This window comes from Triturus cristatus, chromosome 2_2 (assembly GCF_964204655.1).
Source record: "Triturus cristatus chromosome 2_2, aTriCri1.1, whole genome shotgun sequence".
In the NCBI taxonomy this organism is placed as follows: Eukaryota; Metazoa; Chordata; class Amphibia; order Caudata; family Salamandridae; genus Triturus; species Triturus cristatus.
This window is the reverse complement of record NC_140582.1, coordinates 729,506,285-729,526,495: the sequence shown is the minus strand read 5'-3', so window position 1 is coordinate 729,526,495 and position 20,211 is coordinate 729,506,285. Positions and strand designations below refer to the sequence as shown.

General features: G+C 47.9%; 1 protein-coding gene across 8 annotated transcripts in view; it reads left to right on the top strand.

Annotated features, from left to right (window-relative positions):
• Window positions 1-780: 780 nt before the first annotated feature.
• The window catches only part of FAT1 (FAT atypical cadherin 1), a 277,803-nt gene continuing 258,372 nt past the window's right edge, over window positions 781-20,211 (top strand). For 5 of the 8 annotated variants that reach the window (XR_014978169.1, XR_014978170.1, XM_085641986.1 and 2 more), the window contains exon 1: window positions 781-1,321. The gene's annotated coding sequence lies outside the window, so the exon portion shown is untranslated. Of the gene's footprint in view, window positions 1,322-2,994; window positions 3,634-5,675; window positions 5,806-20,211 lie in introns of those variants that run through there. The other 3 variants (XM_085641984.1, XM_085641983.1, XM_085641982.1) reach the window with 3 other exon arrangements.

Genomic DNA, 20,211 nt, shown 5'->3' with positions numbered 1-20,211 from the left:
AAAGGGTATGCTCTCTCATAGAATGCTCTAAGCGAAAGTCGCTCATATAATGTGGGTGTTGGAAGAATACAAGTTAGCCCATGAGTAGAATGGTAAAGAGAACATGCTAGAAAGGAGTGGCAAGCACACGAGGAAGGCAAGTCATCGAATAAGAAGTTAGCAAATGACAGGACAAAGATAGGCAATGAGCAGGGTCTAACCCCACTGTTTGTTATGGTCCTCGAGTGGTCTTTTGCAAACAGACAACTAAAAGCCTCTGTAAAGCGAAACCTACAGATGCAAAACATACAGGATACTCTCTAATGCAACCGTATCGAAGAAGTGTGAGTCTCGTAAATTCTATGGAAGCCCCATACAAATGTCAATGCAATAAAGCACCATTAATTATTTACCCGACTTTTTCCCTCAAAATAGCATGTTGACAGATCCTACCGCATACGCCAAAATATTCGCCTTGCCGAAGCTTTGGAGAAAGAATTCTGTAAATTCAAAAGAAAACAAAATGTGAGCTGCTACTGCAAACAGTGAAACATGTTTCAATCGGTAGTACCCAATGCCTTAGCGCCGACATGCTTCAGTGCGCGTGATTAGCAAGGACGGGTGTCGGGGAAAGAGATTTCTCCTGTATAAGTTCCCTGGCCAGTACATCAAGATCGGCTCGCCAGAAAAACGTATTCCGTGATATTGCACGGCTCACGCTCTGAACACGGGGACAGCGGCGCATCACGGGGCGGACAGACCTCCCAGCTCATTTCCACCAGGCTTCTGGGCGCCTCCCACATTCCCAGAGGCACCTCCCATTCACAGAACTCCGGTGGAAGTGGATCTGGGAGTGAAAGGTGCGCACCCCAACCTATGTTTAGGGATCCCGAGGGCTGTGGGCGTGGAGAGTGCAGGCTTGGGGGAGCTCCTGCAGCTGAAGAACCTGAGCCGGAGGAGGCGGGCGGCGGGGACTGACGCGCGCCGAGAATCCCCCTCCCCCAGATCCCGAGGAAAGCCGAGAGGAGAGAGGGAAGGAGGGAGAGCGCGAGGCGAGAGCCACGCACGCCACCGGCACCTCACTCGCCGCCCGGACATGTTTAGGAACTTGGATCGCTGGTCCGCTTCTTCGCTCCTCTCCAGCCGGAGACCTCGTTTTCATCTAGGCGCTGCTTGCTCGCGGCGGTCTCCCTAACATGTGTAGCGCCGCTTCTCAGGGCTGGAGAGGCTCAGCTTGGGGTGCGCTAGAAGAAGCCCGAGGGGTGGCTTGTTGGCTACAGGCGGCGGTTGTCTGGTCCGGAGGGAGGCTCTGAGCAGGGCCGCGCTGCATCCAGCTGGCCTGGTGAGTTTGTGCAACTTTATCGATCTTTGTGGGGTAGTTTGTTTCAGAAAGTTGACTGTAAGTTAGTTCCATTGTTCTGTGTCGAAGAACTAGCTTGGGTGTTTGAGTGGAGAATGTGTGGGGCATTATTTGGGAAGTAAATATCGCGAAACAGAACAGACCTTTTAAAAAAAAAAGAAAAAAACGAGTTGCCGTTGTTTTTCCTCCACTGTAGTGCAAACATGCAACACAGAAATAAAGTGCAGTGTGTGTGACAGTAGATAGGTGGAAGTGTAGCGCCCCCTAGGCTGCGGAAGCTGAAGCGCAGGCGTGTTGGGCATTGGTTTCTGATTGGAAACTGGGAAGCCTGGTTCCATGCCAAGCACCTTGAGGATTTCTCGCTTACACCCTTATGATTATTACTTGTTTTGCCCTATTACGGAAGTACCCTAAAGAGCATGCTTGTTGGGCCGAGTGCGGTATTCGCCTCTCTGCTCCAGACTCGAGTAGCCAGCCGTCTGTGCCCCCGCAATCCCTGTCTGCGGGCGATTGCAGGGCGGGTTATTTCTTGTTCTTTAGAGGGTGTGCACCTTGAAGCCAAGGGCTTTAGTGGCCGTACCTCTGCCGTTTCCGGCCAATGGTGCTCCTTACTGTAAATGGTGGCGGTAACATTCATTCTGCGGTGGGCCAGACTATGTGATAAAAGAAACTGAAACACACACCCCAGGCACAGTGCGCGCCGAGAGATGGGTGTGAATCGCAAGCGTCCAGTGTGTTTCGTAAGGGGAAGAAGGGGTCATTCTAAAATGTGTTATGCCAACCCAATGCACATATGTTGATTTATACCACGTCTTTGTCGCCTGTAACGTGGCACCTGATCTCTAATTGCATTCATCGGACTCAAAATGCGTCTTCATTTGTGACATGATACACAACAGATAACATTCGTGTTGGAGTAAAGGCGCTTGATTAAAGTAACACGTGCATAGACGTGTGCTAAATTAAGTTGTTCCGATGTGTTAGTCGTCGGTATGGAGGTTGTAAACAATACGTGCACGTAACGCATGCCCTGTAATACTGCGTTTAAAGTAACCGTTACCCGAGTGTGTAACAATGCACAGGGTGCTGAATTCTCGTTTTTAAAATGTAACCATGCCTCGTGAGAGTCACATTCGGTGTTAAAATGCATGTTATGCCTGGAATGTTTGGTCCAGTTAGCACCGTGCTCCATCCAAGACGATGGATGTGAATACAAGTTGCCTTTGTGGAAAATACCCAGAGAACCAGCGAAGATGCATCGGTGTCTGACAGAAAATAGACCCTCTGGTAACTTTTCCACACTCCCCGAACAACCCCGACGGGGGGAGGTTCTCGTCGACACCTCAGAGCCTCCCTTAAACACACATTTCACCTCAGCACAGTCGGTACCCTGCAGGTGGAAAAAACACAAGAGTCGCTGACTTCCGACTGCTGCACGAACACCCCACGGAGCCCTCATCATGCAAAAAAAAAAAAACAGCCTTGGGAGAATGCTTGGATTGTAAATCACTGTATTTTAGCCCGGATGTACTCACTTCTTCCTTCTCCTATAGTTTTTGGGAGGTGGACTTTATACTGTGGGTCTGTGCGCCTCAGCATATTTACACGTGCCAGCCTTCTGTGAACGTGGCCGTTGTTTCTTAGTGGTTGCACCCAGTGGCGGATTGATTGCCGGCTGTAATGGGGCCCTGAGCTTCACCATCTCTCGAGGGAAGCTCCGCGGCGAGGGGTGCCGGGGTTTTCGGTATTCTCGGCTATACGTGTTCCCCCTCCCTTCCAGAGCGGCAGTGTTACGGCACCGGTTTCAGATTTCTTTCTGCAGCCCCTGTGCGGATTTTCCAGAGGAGCATGGAGGCGGCTGACGTGCGATGCTGCTTTCAGGTCGGCGGGGATTGTTTTCCCCCTTGGAGCAGATGTGGGCCTCTCTAACTTGTGCGCGCAAGGGTAGACTGTTCGTGCTTGGTGTCTCGCTGCGGAGGGGCGCCCGGGCACACTCCACCCCGCACTCTGCTGCCACTATAGACGCCGTGGAGCTGGAGGCCACCGAGCGCAAGGTCTGCAAAATGACCAGCATCGAAAAAGCGAAATAATTAACTTGGAACACGCACCGCCTCACCACAAGCGATGAAAAACGGAGACGGCGCCCACTCCGGGTTTTCATTGTATAACAACTTCGTTGGGGTCATGTTTTAAGAATTCTTCTGGTTGGTTTTTCTTCTGTTTTCATGGATGAGATAAATATTTTCCTGCCTTCACTAAGACAAATGTTTATTTATACATTGCTAAAACGCAAGGTGAGTGAGTGTTCATGTTTTGAGGGGAGGAGGAAGCTTAGAAGAACGTTCCTCTACGCACCAGGGTAGATTTGATGTTAAATGTATTGCCCCCGGGCTCACTCGGCGTTTTAAGCTGACAGCTGCCTGGGAGTTGGGCCCTGTTCTAGCGCCGCTGGCTGTTCTGCCCGTTGATGAGCGTGTACTGTTTCTTGGGGTGTGGGGGTTACATGGGAACGGTGACTGCCGCTCCGGCCTGCTGTCTCTGGAGTTTTGTTTGTCCATATGCCCGTGGCTGCACCACTGGTGTGTGGGGGAGGGGCTGGCACTGCTAGGGTCGGTGAATGCTCCTCTGTGTGTTATTGTGCACTAGTGCTAGTTTCCTTCGGTGAAAGGTAAGGGGTGTACTTAGGGGGTATTGACATGCCCCCTACAGTGTGTCCTGTACTGGGGGGCGTAGGCACTGTTGTGTACAACACCTTTTTCCGAGGCACGTAGTTATTCGTGGTTATTCCACCGAGTAGTGTCCAGTGCTGGCCAGTGAGTGGATCTTCCTCCTGGTAGTCTAACGCCATGAGGTCATCATACGGCGCTATTCACTGCGGCCAGTGGAAGTTCTGTAATGTGCTCGGGCCGGTGGGACCACTTTGGAGGGCGAAGTAAAGTCGTCCCTGCAAGCCTGATGTCCCAGTGGCTGCTTCTCCGGGGAGAGTGTATTATGATGGCTCCGGTGGATGCTCTGTGGGTAGAGTGTATTGTGTTAAGGCCTGTGGCTGCCGCTGCGTCCCTCGGTAGTGTGTGTTGTTCTGGGCCCGGTAGCTGTGGCCCTCGGGCGTGTGTGTTGTATCCCGGAGCAGGTCGCGTTGCCCGCTCGTGAGTGTGTCTTGTATACTGGGGCCTTTAGCTGCTCCTCTGGATATACTGTATTGTGCTGGTACTGTGGCTGTTTTTCCTGGTCTTGTGTTGTACTTGGGCTTGTTCACCTAGGTGGAGTCCCTTGTGCGAGGGTCTGTGGTGTTTATTGTACTGTCTGCTTGCCCTGCTAGTGTGTGCTGGGACTGATGGTTGTGCCACTGGGGAGTGTCTTGTATATCCGGATATACTGTATTGTGCCGGGACCGGTTGATACTTCCTGGGGTAGAGTGTATTGGTCTGTGACTGATTCTCCTGGTAGTTTGTGTTGTACTGGAGCTGATGGTTGGTACCCTTGGTAGATTCCTTTGTGTTGTGCTGGAGCCTGTAGCTGTTGTGCTCCTTTGGGTCGAGTATATTTAGGGCCACTGGAGTTATGAAATTGTGTAGCCTCAGTCTTTTTAAGCACAATTATGTATCTGTGGTATTTCCCACATAATCCATCCTCTGCTGCATAATTTGTAGATTTTTAATAAACTTTTGTTTCAAATTGTTAAAGTTACTAAAACCACAGGAACACCTGTTGCTACAGCAGCACAGTGGATGGTCCTTAGCAAAAGTTAACTGCCCACTTTTCTGTTGCTTATTGTTGAGTGTAAAACTGAGGTACAACCTCTGCCCAGACAGTGTTAACAAGAGGAAAAATATCAACATAATGTAACAATACTGTAAGAAAATGTGCTGCATTACGCCGAATAATTTGTCTTTTCTTGCCGCATAGTTTAGTCAGCCTTGCCCCATAATTTGTCCCTCTTCTGCGCAGAATTCCAGTGGCCTCGAGTATATTGTGCTGTCATCGCGTCCCCCAATATGGTGTGCTGTACTGGGGCAGGTGGTTGTTACCTGTGGTAGATTTCCTTGTGCTAGGGCCTGTGGCTATTTCTGTTGCATCGGGTAGAGGACGTTATACGGGCACAAATGACTGCTGTCCCGGTAGAGTGTATGGTGCTGTGGCTGCTTTCCCGGGTAGTGTGTGGTGGTAGGAGGGGGTGCTGGTGCCAGGTGGCTGCTCATCCACTGTATAGGGTCTCCAGAGACGGTAGCTGCTCTTGGAAAGCTTGGATTTGCTCCCTGGGTTTTCCTCGAGCACTTTGACAGGCGTAGTAAAGTAGTCCCGGCGGGTGTGGAGTCACAGTGCTGCCCTGGGCGGAGGGATCCGGGAGGGTTTGGAACTGGGACTCGGGCCGAGCAAAGAAAGGAGCCCGAGCGGAGAAGGGCTGTATCAGCAGCATGCGAGGGCATCTGAACCCCGGGCCCTCCTGTCCTTCCGCCCGGGAGCAGGTGAGCGTTATTGTCCGTGAGGAAAGGCACGGGAGCAAATATATGGCCGTTGAGGGAGCGGAGCCAACTTCCCCAGTAAGGAGTGGGGGCTATGGAAACCCACCAGCGCACCACTGTTTACACGAGGTCGTCTCTTACTAGTTTTCTGTTTTTCCGTCGGGTGTTTTTATCTTTTCTGGGGATGTTGTCCTTAAAGCTGAGGGTTCAGACAAAAAGTTTCTCACATGCCTGCTAAGAGTAGTGGTGTTCGTGTATGCGGCGTGGCATCAGTTGTTGGGCAGTTTAGCGTTGCTGAATGGTGCACGGATACTTTCGCCTCGCTAGTCTGTGTGCTCTGTTCACCCTCTAGCTTTGTATGCCCCATCCCCTTGCGGTGTTCAACTCCGCATTCTGGGGTTTGTCTCCCCCTCGGGCTGCCCGAGTGTTATTTCGCCCCGTTGCTTGTTTGTGCTGTCTCCCAGGCCCCCTCCGCCCCGTGTGCTCGCACTCAGTCTGCGGCGCCCCTCTCTTTGATTTGGTTCCACCCCCGTCCCTGATTGTTTCCAGCTGCCTCCACTGTGCTCGTGCACCGCCTCCCCGGAGACCCAGAAAAGAGCACACGACCCTGCTCCGCCCCGCAGATGGTCGGTGATCTCTCACAAACTACGGTGCCCCCGGGGAGGTGGTGGCCAGGGGTCTCTTGTGACGTGGTCACCGAGGGAACCGCTGCTTTGTTGGGAAGCCGCCCCCCCTGCTCATGGGGAATGTACTGAGGGGCCCTTGGGTGTGGAGGGCGGGGGTCAAGGCTGTTACTCTTCCGTAAGAAGCAGCATTCTTTTTAGTGCCTTGCAGATGAAGTGCGATGCCCGTCTGCAGTCTTCTTCAGTCTCCGCTGCTCTCCCCGGTGTTAATCCTGCCGGCCTCCCCTCCGATCCGCCTTCGGGGCACGCATGCCTCCCTCGTGGCTTGTCTCGGCAGTTCGTACGCGCTTGGCCTTTCACGTCGGTAGACCCCCAGGGGCCCTGTGTGGACCTCGTGGCTGGCGGGCTAACAGCTCCCCACTGTCCACTTGAACCTGTAAATCCGCATGCACTATTCGAACCTCGGAGGCAGCCTTATTGCTAGCTCACCTCTGCGCACTTTACTCTTTGTCAAATAATGGACCCCGGGCAGGTGGGCTGCCAGCTCACCAGTGAGGTCTTTAACCTGTAGATCGGTTTGCACTCACTGAAGAACCTTTGAAACATGTGGGCTGTCAGGTCACCCATGTGTACTTGAACCTGTAGATCGGTATGCACTCACCGAAGACCCTCAGGACAGGCGGGCTGCCAGCTCACTAATGTGTACTTGAACCTGTAGATCGGTATGCACTCACTGAAGACCCTCAGGACAGGCGGGCTGCCAGCTCACCAATGTGTACTTGAACCTGTAGATCGATATGCACTCACCGAAGACCCTCAGGACAGGCGGGCTGCCAGCTCACTATTGTGTACTTGGACCTGTAGATCGGTATGCACTCACCGAAGACCCTCAGGACAGGCGGGGCTGCCAGTTCACCACGGCTAAGCCTCTCATGTTTGAGGATTGCTTGCTTACAGGAAGCGATTCAACAAAGGTCCGGAAGTATGGACGCGCTATTGCTGCCGGTATTGGCCGTTGCTCAATTGTTCTGGGTTACACAGCGGTTGGTTGTCTGTCAACCATTCTTAATGGCCCTTTGGTTTTACGAGCACATTGTTCTAACTAGCGGAATTACAAGGCAGCACAAAACACACACACTCTCACTCCTGTATTATAGCACAGTGGGTAAATGGACCAACAGAAATGTGTAACCAGCAAGCCACATGTTGGGCGCTCTAAAGTTGAATGGGACTTTAAATTTTTAAGTTAACTAGAAAAAAGCCTGGCTTATTTGATTTATAAAGCCACATATTACGGTGACACAGCCTCGAGGTCACAAATCACCCCTTTTAATATGAAAATGTTACTTGTAAGGTTCCCTTCCTTCTCTGTAACACCTTTGATCATAACCGCAGAGGTTTGTTACATGGTATTTAATTTTCTAATGTAAAAATCACGAGAGACTCGTTTGAAAACTGCCCTCACCAGCAGTTTCATGGTTTCCGGAGGGCTGAACGCCACCACCATAAGCAAAGCTGTGTTACTGGGGAGGCTTGCTCTTCGTTGCTTCTAGACTAGGATCCTTTTAACCCTGTAAATTCAACTTACAATAACTGCAACTTAAAAAAAAAAAAAATATTTATAAAATGGTATTTGATGGCTAAATTGTACTTCCAGGAAGTGGGGTTTCATGGAGCCCAGTAATTAAGTGTGTCGGTGGCTAGTGTCCTGCAGAGAATTCATGCCCGTTAACCTGGCAACAGAAGGTCGTAGTACTTTGAGTCAAGCCAGTGGAAACTTCCATCGTTTGGAAGCCAGAGCACTTTTCCACCCAGCATTGTACAGATTGTTCAATTTTGGACTAAGGGTTGGACATTTCTTTTAAGGCGTGGAGCCCTCACCACCCCCATTTTAACCATTGGCTCCACTGAAGCTATGGACTATGTGATCGACATGTGATGAACTTCACAGTTACACAGGTGTGGCTCACTCCTTTTAAATAGCATTCATGATACTTTAATATAATGAAGGATTAAATGATTATGCAACATTTGCTGACGGTTGTTATTCTTGATAGGTTAATGGCAGTCCATTCTTCAAATCCCAGAATGTCTATTAGAAGTCCTGGGCACACAAATGAAGCATTTTATTCCTTTGGATACTCAAAACATTTTGACCCTTGAGGTAGACAAGCTGACTGTTTCCTGTGACTCTGGGTAGGGAAACGTCCTTTACAACGGAGTCATTACCATGTTCTGCCTTTACAACACAGTAACTGCACTGACTGCGACGGAAGTCCAATACCTTCCCTACTGTTGAGTAGATTGGAGTTGGAATAGTAAGTTCTACTATTCCAAAGTCTAGCTCCCCTTAAGGCCAGTTGTAATTACCTTTGGGTAAAGGAACGCATGGTATAGTCAAATTCGTGGTAGAGACTGCTTTACAAACGCATGCGTGGTAAATGCATGCAGGATTCCGTTGGACATCCCTCTGGCTGTATGTGCATCTAGTTTTCTCAGAAGTTCACTTCGACTGTGTACAGGTACTTACTCGAAGTGAAAGGAGTGTTTGGTAACACCAGCATCAGTTTTTGGTGTGTTTTGTGACTGAAGGTTGTTGGTCAGGCTCTTCATGCAGAACATTAGGTCTGTGGATGCTGGTCACTGGTTGCAGCTCTGAGGAAGCAGAGGTGGTCAGCATCCTCAGTGACATGGGTTGGTGTTTTTTCCATGCTGTTCTAAGCAGTCTCTGTGATTGATTACTGACAGGAAAGGGAATATTATATTGCTTAGGTTTTATTCCATGCAGGGCTTTCCATTTATACGGTGCTGTACAAGTACGTTGGTAGAGGGCAAAGCGTGAGGAGGACGAGGATTCAGCCAAGCGGTGGCACAACATTGCTTGTGTAAAGATGCCACTTACTCCAGTTGGGCAGCACTCAGTGAAGGTGAACTTTAGCATAGAGCACTAACTGTGCAACTACACAGTTATATAATTTGTAACCTTTGCAGAAGTTCACAAGTGAATGAAAGCACCCCCCCCCCCCCCCCATCAAATTTGTTTTTTCAGGCGAATATTCCCTCAAGAAATGGTTTTTGAACAAATATTCAACTTTCATAATGTAGGTGTAATAGCTTGGCTTCTGTACTGATTGTGCTTCCATGCCAAGTGCCTTACTTTTGCATACTGGATTTGCTGTAGTTTATTTTTGATGTAACATTGGCTTCCTTTTTGGTTTATTTCCCTGTGGGAGCTGCGATATTGAAGCATAACCTGCCCAACTAGACATAAGTTGTCACCTCTGTAGCAGGGACGGGTAAATTATCTACTTTATGTGCTTTTCTTATTGCTTTCTTTCTCCATTTCTGCTGGGGCTGGAGACAACGATTTGTTGTCTAGATTAACAGTGCCTCTATTCTTATTGTCCTTCTGTTAGTTCTTATTTTTGATTGCTCAAATGCATTGTGCTGCTCAAAGCTATATTTATACACCATCTATCCCTTGGTGGGTAGAACTAGTAATAGGACGTTTTTTTCTGCATGGTTACTGATGGACTAATGTTTTGCCTGGACCACAACCATTTACGTGGATGAAGAATATTGTGTCTTGACTTTTTTAATCGTCCAGAATACAGATGGTTCTGCAACTTCTCTCCACACTTCTGAAGTATCTGTGTTTCTCCAAAATGTGGTGTGAGCTTGATGTTTGGGTTTGGTTTATATAATTACCAGCACGTCAAATTAAGAACCTTCCTATTATATCAGATTCATCATTAAACAAAGTATTTGATTTCAAGGCGGACTATGATCGTTAAGGTGGGTCTTGTGTTTGGGATGTTCATGAGGAGAGGTCTCCCCTCGGTTTGGCAATATTGGCGACAAAGCAATGTACTTGGATATTGCTTTTGTTGACGGTTTATTTGTGTCATAACTAGTTATTTGCATGAAACAAAATTGTAGAGTGAATGATTTAAAAAAAAAAAAAAAAATGCTTCCAGGCTAAGTTTATTTTTTCAATGGTTAGAGTCGCACTTGCTACAATAGCAGTTTTAAAAATCTGTTACAGGGTTACCAGCAAATTAGCTAATAATAACAAATATTAAACGCCTTGATTAAAGTGAGTATGTTGCAGTATTTTCCCATGCACGATGGAAGCAGCCCTTTGATACAGGCTCACAGGTTTAAATGCGAGATGACGATTCTAGAATACTTAAATCCTAGAGATTAAAGATTTTGCTACTTGCCAACATCTGAACGGAAGCCACCACTGTCCGTATATGGTCAAATGGAGGTAGTCTTCCAGGTGTTCTCTTTAGGTATTTTATTCCAGGAGAGTTGTTTGTGGCTCCCCTATCCCCCATGCCCAAACTTTATCAAAGAAATTGGAGCACCCTTAATATGTAATGTTCTTCTCTTTGTCGTTTGGGACACTGAGAAGAGTTCCAAGACCAGGTGGCTGAACTTAACCAGAAAGTTTAGAGGTAGCATATTTAAATAAGATTTCGCTCTATGTAAGATGATGATATTTCTAAGTGCATCGCAAAGAAAATGCGTTGGGTGAAAAGTGCCGAAACAGGATGAAAGTCTTGTGTCTGCATTGTTAGGTCAGTCTGGCAGTGACAAGGTTGACTGCCATTGCAAATGAATCCCGCACATTGAGCCCTGATCTCAGTTTGGATTCAAAACGTGCCATTTTTCAGTATTCCCCAAATTTTCTCACTCTACATTCTGGCCACCCTCAGCGATTAGTTAGCATATGTTAGTAAACTATTGGCGAGAGTTAGTCGATAAAGTGCTCCCAATGATGTGGGGCGATGGATTGGAAATATTATGCAAACCCTATTGTTTGCAGATAAATAGCACAATTAATCTGGTGTGTCTGGTATTTTCTACTTAAATATATTATTACACCTGGCTTTTAAAGCACTTTATTTAGATTTAGCGTATTTTCTTGCTATACGATGGTATACTGTTTAAAAAAAAAAAATATATATATATATATATATATATATATATATATATATATATATATATATATATATATATATACCTAAGAAGTCTACTAAGTAAGTTGCGACACTGAATAAAACCTCTAGAGATTTTGACGTGTTGATTACTTTACCCTATACAGGCTCCTACTATTGACAGGGAGGGACTTGCAGACTGAGGTTGTGACGAAAACCAAATTAAGCCACCTGAGTACCTTTTCTTCCCAAGGAGAGTGATGGCCAGAGGTAGAATGCTACTTCCTTCTTAGCAAAGAAAATGTGCATTTAGGCAAGGGCCATGGATGCTGCCTAGAATCGCTGAGAAAAGAATGCTTAGTTAAATGTGTCAGAGCCCACTTGGAAACTCTGTAAAACGTGGAAAGAATGAACTGAAATGTACTGTGTGGCAGAGGTACACATTACAACGAACCCACGAAGGGCTTCCCCGATACCACCTAGGCTTGAGAGAAGACTGTCTGTATTAAAAAATTTACTCCATGATCTCACTATTGACTTCAATTAATTAAAGCAATTGCTAACTTCTAGCTTAAATGTTGGGTCACTTTAAAACGAATTGTCAGTCCATGGCAAGTGTACCCGTTACTGCTAAACTATTTCTAAATCATGGCCATACAAGTGGGAAACAAAACCTAAAGAAATACTTGGTCATGCGATGCCCCACCTATCTTTCCGTAGGTATGATTGTGTAGAAGTCCTTTGAGAGGGTCTCCATGCCAACTCTTTCCCTTATAATTAGTATTACATGGTATGGCAGCTTTTCGCGTTGTTTAAACTTTGCTTTTGGCTGTGACGTGTCAAACTCACTAGAGTAGTTTTCTTTTTTGACACCTAATTACTGATTTAGTATTGGAGAAGGAACTTGGCTTACTACGGTAATTTGCACCACTGAAGCTGCTGTCAGTGTAGCATGGCTCATGGTCATTTGAGTGATCATGAGTGATGAGATATGGTTTCCTCTGTTGGAACTCAGGGGCTGGTGCCTGCAGGTTTTCCTGTGTGACAAACCTACCTTGTCTCTCGTTATTCTGACCAGTTTGCGTCAGGTACTCCTTTCAGTGACCTCGCAGTAGATCCTACTTGGAGTAGTGGTGATTAAGGTGGCTGTCCAGCTGGGCAAAGGATCTTAGTGCTATCTGTGGTACTGCTGAACTAAAAATGTGCTTGTGAAGGGAGGCGGGATGGTTTGGATAGACTATGTATCGAGGAGTGGTTCTGTAAATCTTTGAATGAGGCTGAAAGTATAACATTGCACCGAATTGAGGACTGCGGGGATTGATTCTCAGAGGTTACTGACATGCCACCTGAAGGGAGGGAGGGCGGGAAAGAGTGAGGGAGATATATATTCCACAAAAACAAGGTTGCCCTTAATGGGTGCGCCTCACGGAAAGCCACTCCTTGCAGCGAGGACCCCAGATGTCTCACATTGTAGCTGGCATCAAAAGTTTAAAGGCTTTTACGCGTTTTGAATGTCAGTTCTTGTTCACAAGCCCAAGCAAAGAAAAGGACAGCAAACCACTTTGAGAACGCCTGTGTTTTAAAGAGTCCAGCCCTCCTGGGCGTGTTATCCCGCCGCTAGGTCGTCTGGTATTTGGAGTCTCAAATAATCATAAAATCCCAAGTGGGTGTTGCTGGCTTTTCAAAAATAACATGCATTAAAATCGGCGGTCGCCAGTAGATAGTTATAGTTAGGACCTATTTTCCATAGGAAATCGGCAACATTCTATTTGGAATAACGTTGCGCCGATTGACGAATCTTCGCAAAATTTTCCAAACTTTTGGCCAGCTCCGGTCCGCTCCTATCCTGAAAATTTCACGGTAATTCGTCAAGCGGGGGCCGAGAAAAAAGTGGGGTCCCAAAACGCGTTTCCTCCATCCATTTTCCCATAGGACCTTTTGACGCAGCTACAGCCCGAACTGCTGAACAAAATTACACCAAATTTGGCAAAGAGGTAGTCCTCAGTTCAGACTCGTGCCTTTTGCATACATGGTGTTGATCCGTTCAGTAGTTCCTGAGAAAATTAGAGGTAAAAGTACATATATATCTATGGCCTCGGAGGATCTGCGCACCCTCCCCGCACCCAGCGCACACCCTGCCGTGCACGAGCTGTATTCTAATTGGCTGTCACCACTCCAGATCAGGAAGTGTTGGCAGCCATCTTGTGCCTCGGTTCTACAACAAACGCAAAAGATGCAAAAAGGGGGCAGGGTAGAAACACCCTGAGCCCCTAGGCCTGCTCAGGGGGTCCCACAAGGACCCCCAGGGCCCAAAAAGGCATTTAAAAAAACCCAAAAAAAACCTGCGAGATTCGCGCACCCAGCCGAATTTCGGCCGGGGGGCCAAATCCTGGGGGCAGTAGTTATGTAAAAGGAGGCCCAGAGGGGCCCCCCAGCCCCGGGGACTGCCACCCCCCGGGGCTTATTTCAATCGTGTGGGGGGGCTCGAAGGCCCCCCCAGCCCTGGGTACCGCCATCCCCCGGGGCTTAAAAAAATGAATGGGGGGGCTCACGGCCCCCCCCCTGCGGCCCCGGGGACCGCCACCCCCGGGGCTTTATTTAAAAAAAAATATATCCTGTGTGGGGGGGTCTCAAGCCCCCCCACACGCCCCGGGGACCGCCACCTCCCCGGGGCTCTAAATATGTGAATTGGGGGGTCAGTGATGGACCCCCAGCCCCGGGGACCACCACCCCCCTGGGGCTTTGAAACAGGTGGGAGGGGGGCCGCGCGGCCCCCCCCTCCTGTAGCCCTTGATGGTCCTGGGGACCGCCACCCCCCAGGGACGGCTTCTGCAGTGTCCCGGGGTGCCCACTGCTGTTTGCAATGACAGGGCGGGACCCTCGCGGCTCCCACCCTGTCATTGCAAACTGCTTTGCTATTTGGAAGGGAGAGCAGGAAACCCAGCAAAAGCAGATTGCTTTTCCACATGGGGAGCAGCATGTTAGCTGGTAGGCAGTATAGTTTTTAAGAGTGCTAGGAGTGGAGAAGCACAAACTCAAGAGTCGAAAAAGAAACAGCATAGTTGGCAGTTTTCTTTAATAATAAGAATCGATTTCTAGCCAAATGAACCCTTTTTGCAACATTAATCAGTTTTCTAATGTATACTTTGCAGTGTGTATGCTGTTCTAGGATGAAAGTTAATAGCTCACTGTTCTATATTAGGACTTTTAAGTTATAAATTGCAAGTAACAAAAGGATGTCTCTTTTGAAAGCAGTAACCTGCTGATCTGTTTACACCATACGCACTCTCTGATCTGCTCACATTCTATGCACTCTGTAATCTACTTGGTACACGTTCTTTGCAGCAGGCACATTAACCCTCTGCACTAACTTCACCTAAGTCAAAACCTCAACTATACAAAATGCTGATCTCTCTCCAGGAAGATAATTAATCAGACGAGTTATCTTGACATTTATGTGAGGCCTGGTAATTGGGGGGGAAAGAAACGCTGCAGCAGGTGCATAATAAACTTTTGAACACCCCCCAGGAAGCCAGCACCCGTTGCGGTGGCACCGGTCGCACCGCCCTAAAGCCGGCCCTGGCGCTTTGCATAAATACTTCAGATTCGCTCCCTAAGGCTTTGGTGTCTAGGCGTTGAGCAGGTGCAGTGATTTAAGGGTGGAATTCTGCTTGCAATACTGCTCTTTTTGCAGCCTTATTGCTTCATATGTATATTCCAGTTGAAAATAAACATTGCAAAGTGCTGCAGCGCTATTTTCCACAAGCTATATTACAATGAGATAATGGACTTGGGAACATCTTAAATAAAAATGCCGGGAGACCTCTACATTTCCACAGATTGTAATGTCCAGCTTTTAAAAGAACCTATTTTTGACACCAATTCGACTTCTGTTTTAAAAGCCGTGCGCCATTCTGTTCCACCGGGACAGGTGCCTCTCAAGTCTGCGTTTAATTTATTTTTCTAAATGCTCTTCCTCCTTGTTGCAGCATGCAGTGCTAATGCCACGGCCTGTCTTTGATTTACAAGTGACAGATTGTGCTCGTCAAGATCAGACGGAAACTGAGCAAAGGGTGTTAAAAATCCCGTGAATTACGGCAAGTCGCATAATGATTGCAAAGTTGCCTGTGATAAAGTGACACATTTTGAAGCTATTCCAAGTATACCAGGCGGGAGATGGAAGTGTGTGTTTCACAAATTCAAGTGTAATCCTTTTCAATCTAAATACAATCTGAGGAGCCGACAAAATGACATCTGTTTTGTGACAGCTTTTCAGGGTTCTTTATGAAGTAAATATGCTGTTTCAGATCTTGGCACGGTGTTAATATGCCACCAGATTGGCAAATATTTAACGTTGGCAGCAGTGTCGTCTGTGTAATTACTGATGGGACCACATTCAGTATTTTTTTTTTTTACGCTAAGTGTTCTGCTACAGTATCTATCGAAGTATGTCACATGTTAGTATTATAGTATCGCCCATGAAAAACAAGGTTTTACCAAATGTCGGAAAATCATTCATACAAACAATAACCCAAAATGGATGCTAAGTTGAAATGGGGTATCAAACAGAGGTCCTGATAGGATATGATCCATGCCATATTAATACGACATGCCCTAAAGAAGAATGTACTTAAGAATCTCAAAGGCAGTGAAAATAAAAAATAACTCTCTTTAATAAATGATGCCTGGTTCGGCTGTAAAGCCTATTGTGACTTCATTCACTAGTTGGTCCCTTTATTGGAGCTAATTTAGACGTTGGCTATCCTGCTCACCAGCTATGGATCTGGCCCTCCGGGATCTAGCGTGCACACACCCGTGTTACAGGGTTTGGAGGTGTGCAATTGAACAAAGACATAAAACCTGCTCTGCTCATATAAAAGACAAAATGTGCTATTTTTTTTTTCTCTTCAGATGAACGTTCTGGTGCTAAGGTGGTGTTGGGCACAATGCATGGGTGACATGCTTAAAGGTGCATGGCTCTCTGGAAACCACAAACCACAGGAGCTGGCCACTTCACTCCACCTTCCTACACACAAGCCTTCAATCAAGCTTATACAAGCTGCTTTGAAGGTCTTTGCCTCACGGCGGAGGTGTTTTATGAACAGATACGTTTGCTTCATCCATCAGCCCTGCTAGGTTTTTGGTTGAGTTTAGTCAACCATGTATGTTTGCAGCCGCAAGTCTGCTTTTGTGTGAATAATCCAAAATACATGCTCTCAAACTACCATCCTAAGTGCTTTTGTAATCAAAGAAAATTGCTTTGATGTTGAACTTTATATAAAAACTGTGCAATTCTTAAGCCGTGCGCCTAAAAGTAGAAGCACGTGTTCATCTACTTGCTACATGTGCCCATTTTAAGGGTTTGTTTGAAACGCATCTCTTGGTGCTTACCCGAGGCTGCTGACATTACCTGCTTTCCCCCCTGGGTCTTTGGGGGCATCCACGACGCAGTTGCTGAGGATCTCCCTTCCCTTTGCTGCAGCGCTGGTGAGTCCGGCGAACGCCGGCCGAGGGAAAACTACAATACCCAGGCTCCCCCAGGGCACCGGAAGCGGGGACACGGAATTTGGCGCGCGTTGGCGCTTGATAAGTGACTCCACCCTCCGCATCGCGGGAACGCGCGCGGGAGGCGCCCGGGACAAGGGCGGGACCGTCTGTGGCCGTCTGTGGCCGTCTGTGGCCGTCTGTGGCCGTCTGTGGCCGTCTGTGGCCGTCTGTGGCCGTCTGTGGCCGTCTGTGGCCGTCTGTGGCCGTCTGTGGCCGTCTGTGGCCGTCTGTGGCCGTCTGTGGCCGTCTGTGGCCGTCTGTGGCCGTCCGGGGCCAGAGGAGGCCGGGTCGGGCCACCCCCCTTGTCCTTTTCACTGGTGCCTGTTTGTGGTAGAAGCCGATCGTGACTTGGGGGGGGTGCAGGTAGCATATCGTCCTGGTATTAAGATAATGACATTGGGTCTGTCTCTGTTGTTAGATTTGTGTTAGGTGCAAGTGGCAATAGGGTTGGTGGGGTGCAAACGGCTACCACAAAATGCGGGACGTGGTGCAGGACTGGACTGAAGGAGGGTGTTCCATTCTCCCCACCATATCTCCAAGGGTAGGGCCAATAGGCGCCAGATATATGGCAGGTAAAATGGGGACACGCTCGAAAAGGGCAAAGTTGACATCGCCATCTGCCCCTCAGGCGCATAATTCACTCACCTGCTGACCATTTCTTGTTATTATGCTGCCCACAGCAATTGATCTTATGCTCAAAAGAGCATTAGGGGTGGCGTCGAGTGAAATCGAGCGCACAGAAAGGCGTCTCTCCACACACTTAGCTCCCGACTCACCTAGAGGCTCCTTTGATGATGACCAGGAGGTTATGCCAATTGCACCTCCTACACCATCAGAGATAAGCGAGCAGGATATCCCTTGTGCCCAACCGCCTATTAGTATGACCAGGGAGACCAGAGGCACAACCAAAAGCGCCACAATACAAAAGAAAAAGAAAGGCTGCCCCAGGAAGCAGAAGCCCAAAAAAAGCACAGATAGTCCCTCTCACCCTTTGACTCACCCCTTGATTAGCATGAATGCTGGGGTTGAGCGAGCAGTACAGACACCCTCTCACTCAGAGCCTCCAACATGGCTGTCGCAAATTACATCGGATTTACAGGCTCAATTAGAAATCTTTATTGTAAACCAGTTAAAGCCATTGATAAGCCGGTTGGACAGGATTATGAGTGAATTAAAAAATAGAGAGAAAAAAGCCGGTATTGGAGGGGATTTTAGGAGCCCGCCCACTACTCCAGCCATTAATGTATCCCCACATAGGGAGATGAACAATAGCACTAAAGGGGTCGTTCACATAACATCTGCGCAGATTCATAAAGCCCCGGTCTCGCACCTGCAAGGGCAGCAGGTCACAGATTTTAGTGTTAGAGAAATAGACACCACCACTGAACTAGGTGCACATCAACAGGAAAGGCCACCCCAACTGCCCGTGGTTCCCACAACGCGATCAATACATCACACAGAGAGGGTTGCAACACCTAACCCCAATGCTGTATTGCCCACAATAAATTTGCCACCGGAGTCATGTCCACTCGTAGTGGTGTTCGCTGGGACCCCGGAATTAAAGCCCGGTCAGAGCGAAACACACCAGGAGTTAAAAAATAAACTTACCCACTGGTTGACTCTAAACAGACCATTAGCACCCAATCTGGATGGGGAAATTTTACTGGTCAGGAAAGTGAACTGGATAGGACATAGACACAAAAATATAGAAGGCGATTGTATTATCGCCAATTTTAGGGACAGAGGGGTGGTAGAATATATTATCAGATATGGACCATCTGATCGCCAGAGTGATATAAAGCCGCTGCCTCTTAGTTACTTTTATCCAAGACAGCAGGAAACCTTTGAAGGGCAGTGTGTAATATGGAGAAGAGGGGAGGGTCCACACTTCCTCCCAAATAGGGTCCGACATGGTACTCGAGGACTGGTAGGAACCAGAGAAGGAGCACACCCAGGTTGGGCAAACAGATTTAACCCATTAAGATCCCTAGATGAGAATGACTGACTAACGCCCCTGCATATCTCGCCAAAACAGGATGCCACTAATACAGATATTGGCCGGGAGACCCTAGTAGGGGGAGGTTTAGACAATAGAGGGAGGACATTGGCCATCCCTCTCCTGGCCAAGGAGGCTAGCCAGGTACTCCCAGAGGTGGGTAGGTGTAGGAGCTTATCATATACCCCGGAAGCCCCTAATCACACGCCATGGGGACGCCCACACACACCCTCAGGATTAGGAGTTTTAGCCCCAAATTTAACAGAACAGGGCAAGAATTCTCAGAAGTTACCTCATAGCCCTAAAACTGGGTTACTTAGCAATTCTCAAGGGGTGTCTGGGACAGGGCCTGTCAATAGAGTGGAAGAGGGATTGAGAATAATCTCATGGAACATAGCTGGCCTGGCAGGTAAATTTGAGAATGTGGACTGGCAGCAATACATGGCCCACTTCCACATTATTTGCCTGCAAGAGACCTGGGTCACAGATAATTCCCAATTTCACATTGCAGGATATAAATGTTTTTTTATACCAGCACAAAAAACCTCCTCAGGTCGTGCCAAAGGAGGCCTGTCAATATACGTTGACTTAAAAATAAAGGCACCTGGTCCAGTGCGGATTGGTTCGCTTGGAATATCCACGCTTTAAGGCTCAGGAATAAAGGGTCAAGGCTAGTGCTGTTTAACGTTCTTTTTCGGTGTTGGCTGCCTCACTTTGGAACACCCTCCCCCCTTCGCTTCGTTCTATCACCAATCTTCTTCCTTTCAGGAAATGTCTGAAAACTTTTCTGTTTGCCACGACCTAGTTCCTTCAGCTTATCCTGATTAGTATTCTCTCTCTGTTATGTTTTACCGTCTCCTCAGCGCCAGGACGCCACTTTGCTGCGGCATCTGTGCGCTATACAAAAAAGTTATAACATAACATAACATAATGTGTACAACACTGGCCCCTCAGGCAACGACAGTCCCACTTTGGGTGAACTAGATCATAGATTGAGCCAAGAGCTGGCACCCGTTAATGGTGCTGCGACCCCCTTGACAATAGTAGCGGGTGATCTGAATTGTCATTTATGCCCCCTACTGTTCCCTATTAACGTTAATTGGTCAAATTGCCCAGTGAAAAAAGGCCCTCACTTTAGCCACTCATTGAATGGTGCAGAACTAGGAACGCTCCTTTCCTCTCATGATCTGGAGCATACGATCGACTTAATTCCACTGGGGCAAGATGGCACTCTACCACCCACCTTTAAAGGCAGAGGATGCTCTTCCTATATTGATTACATCTTTGTCACCAGATGCTT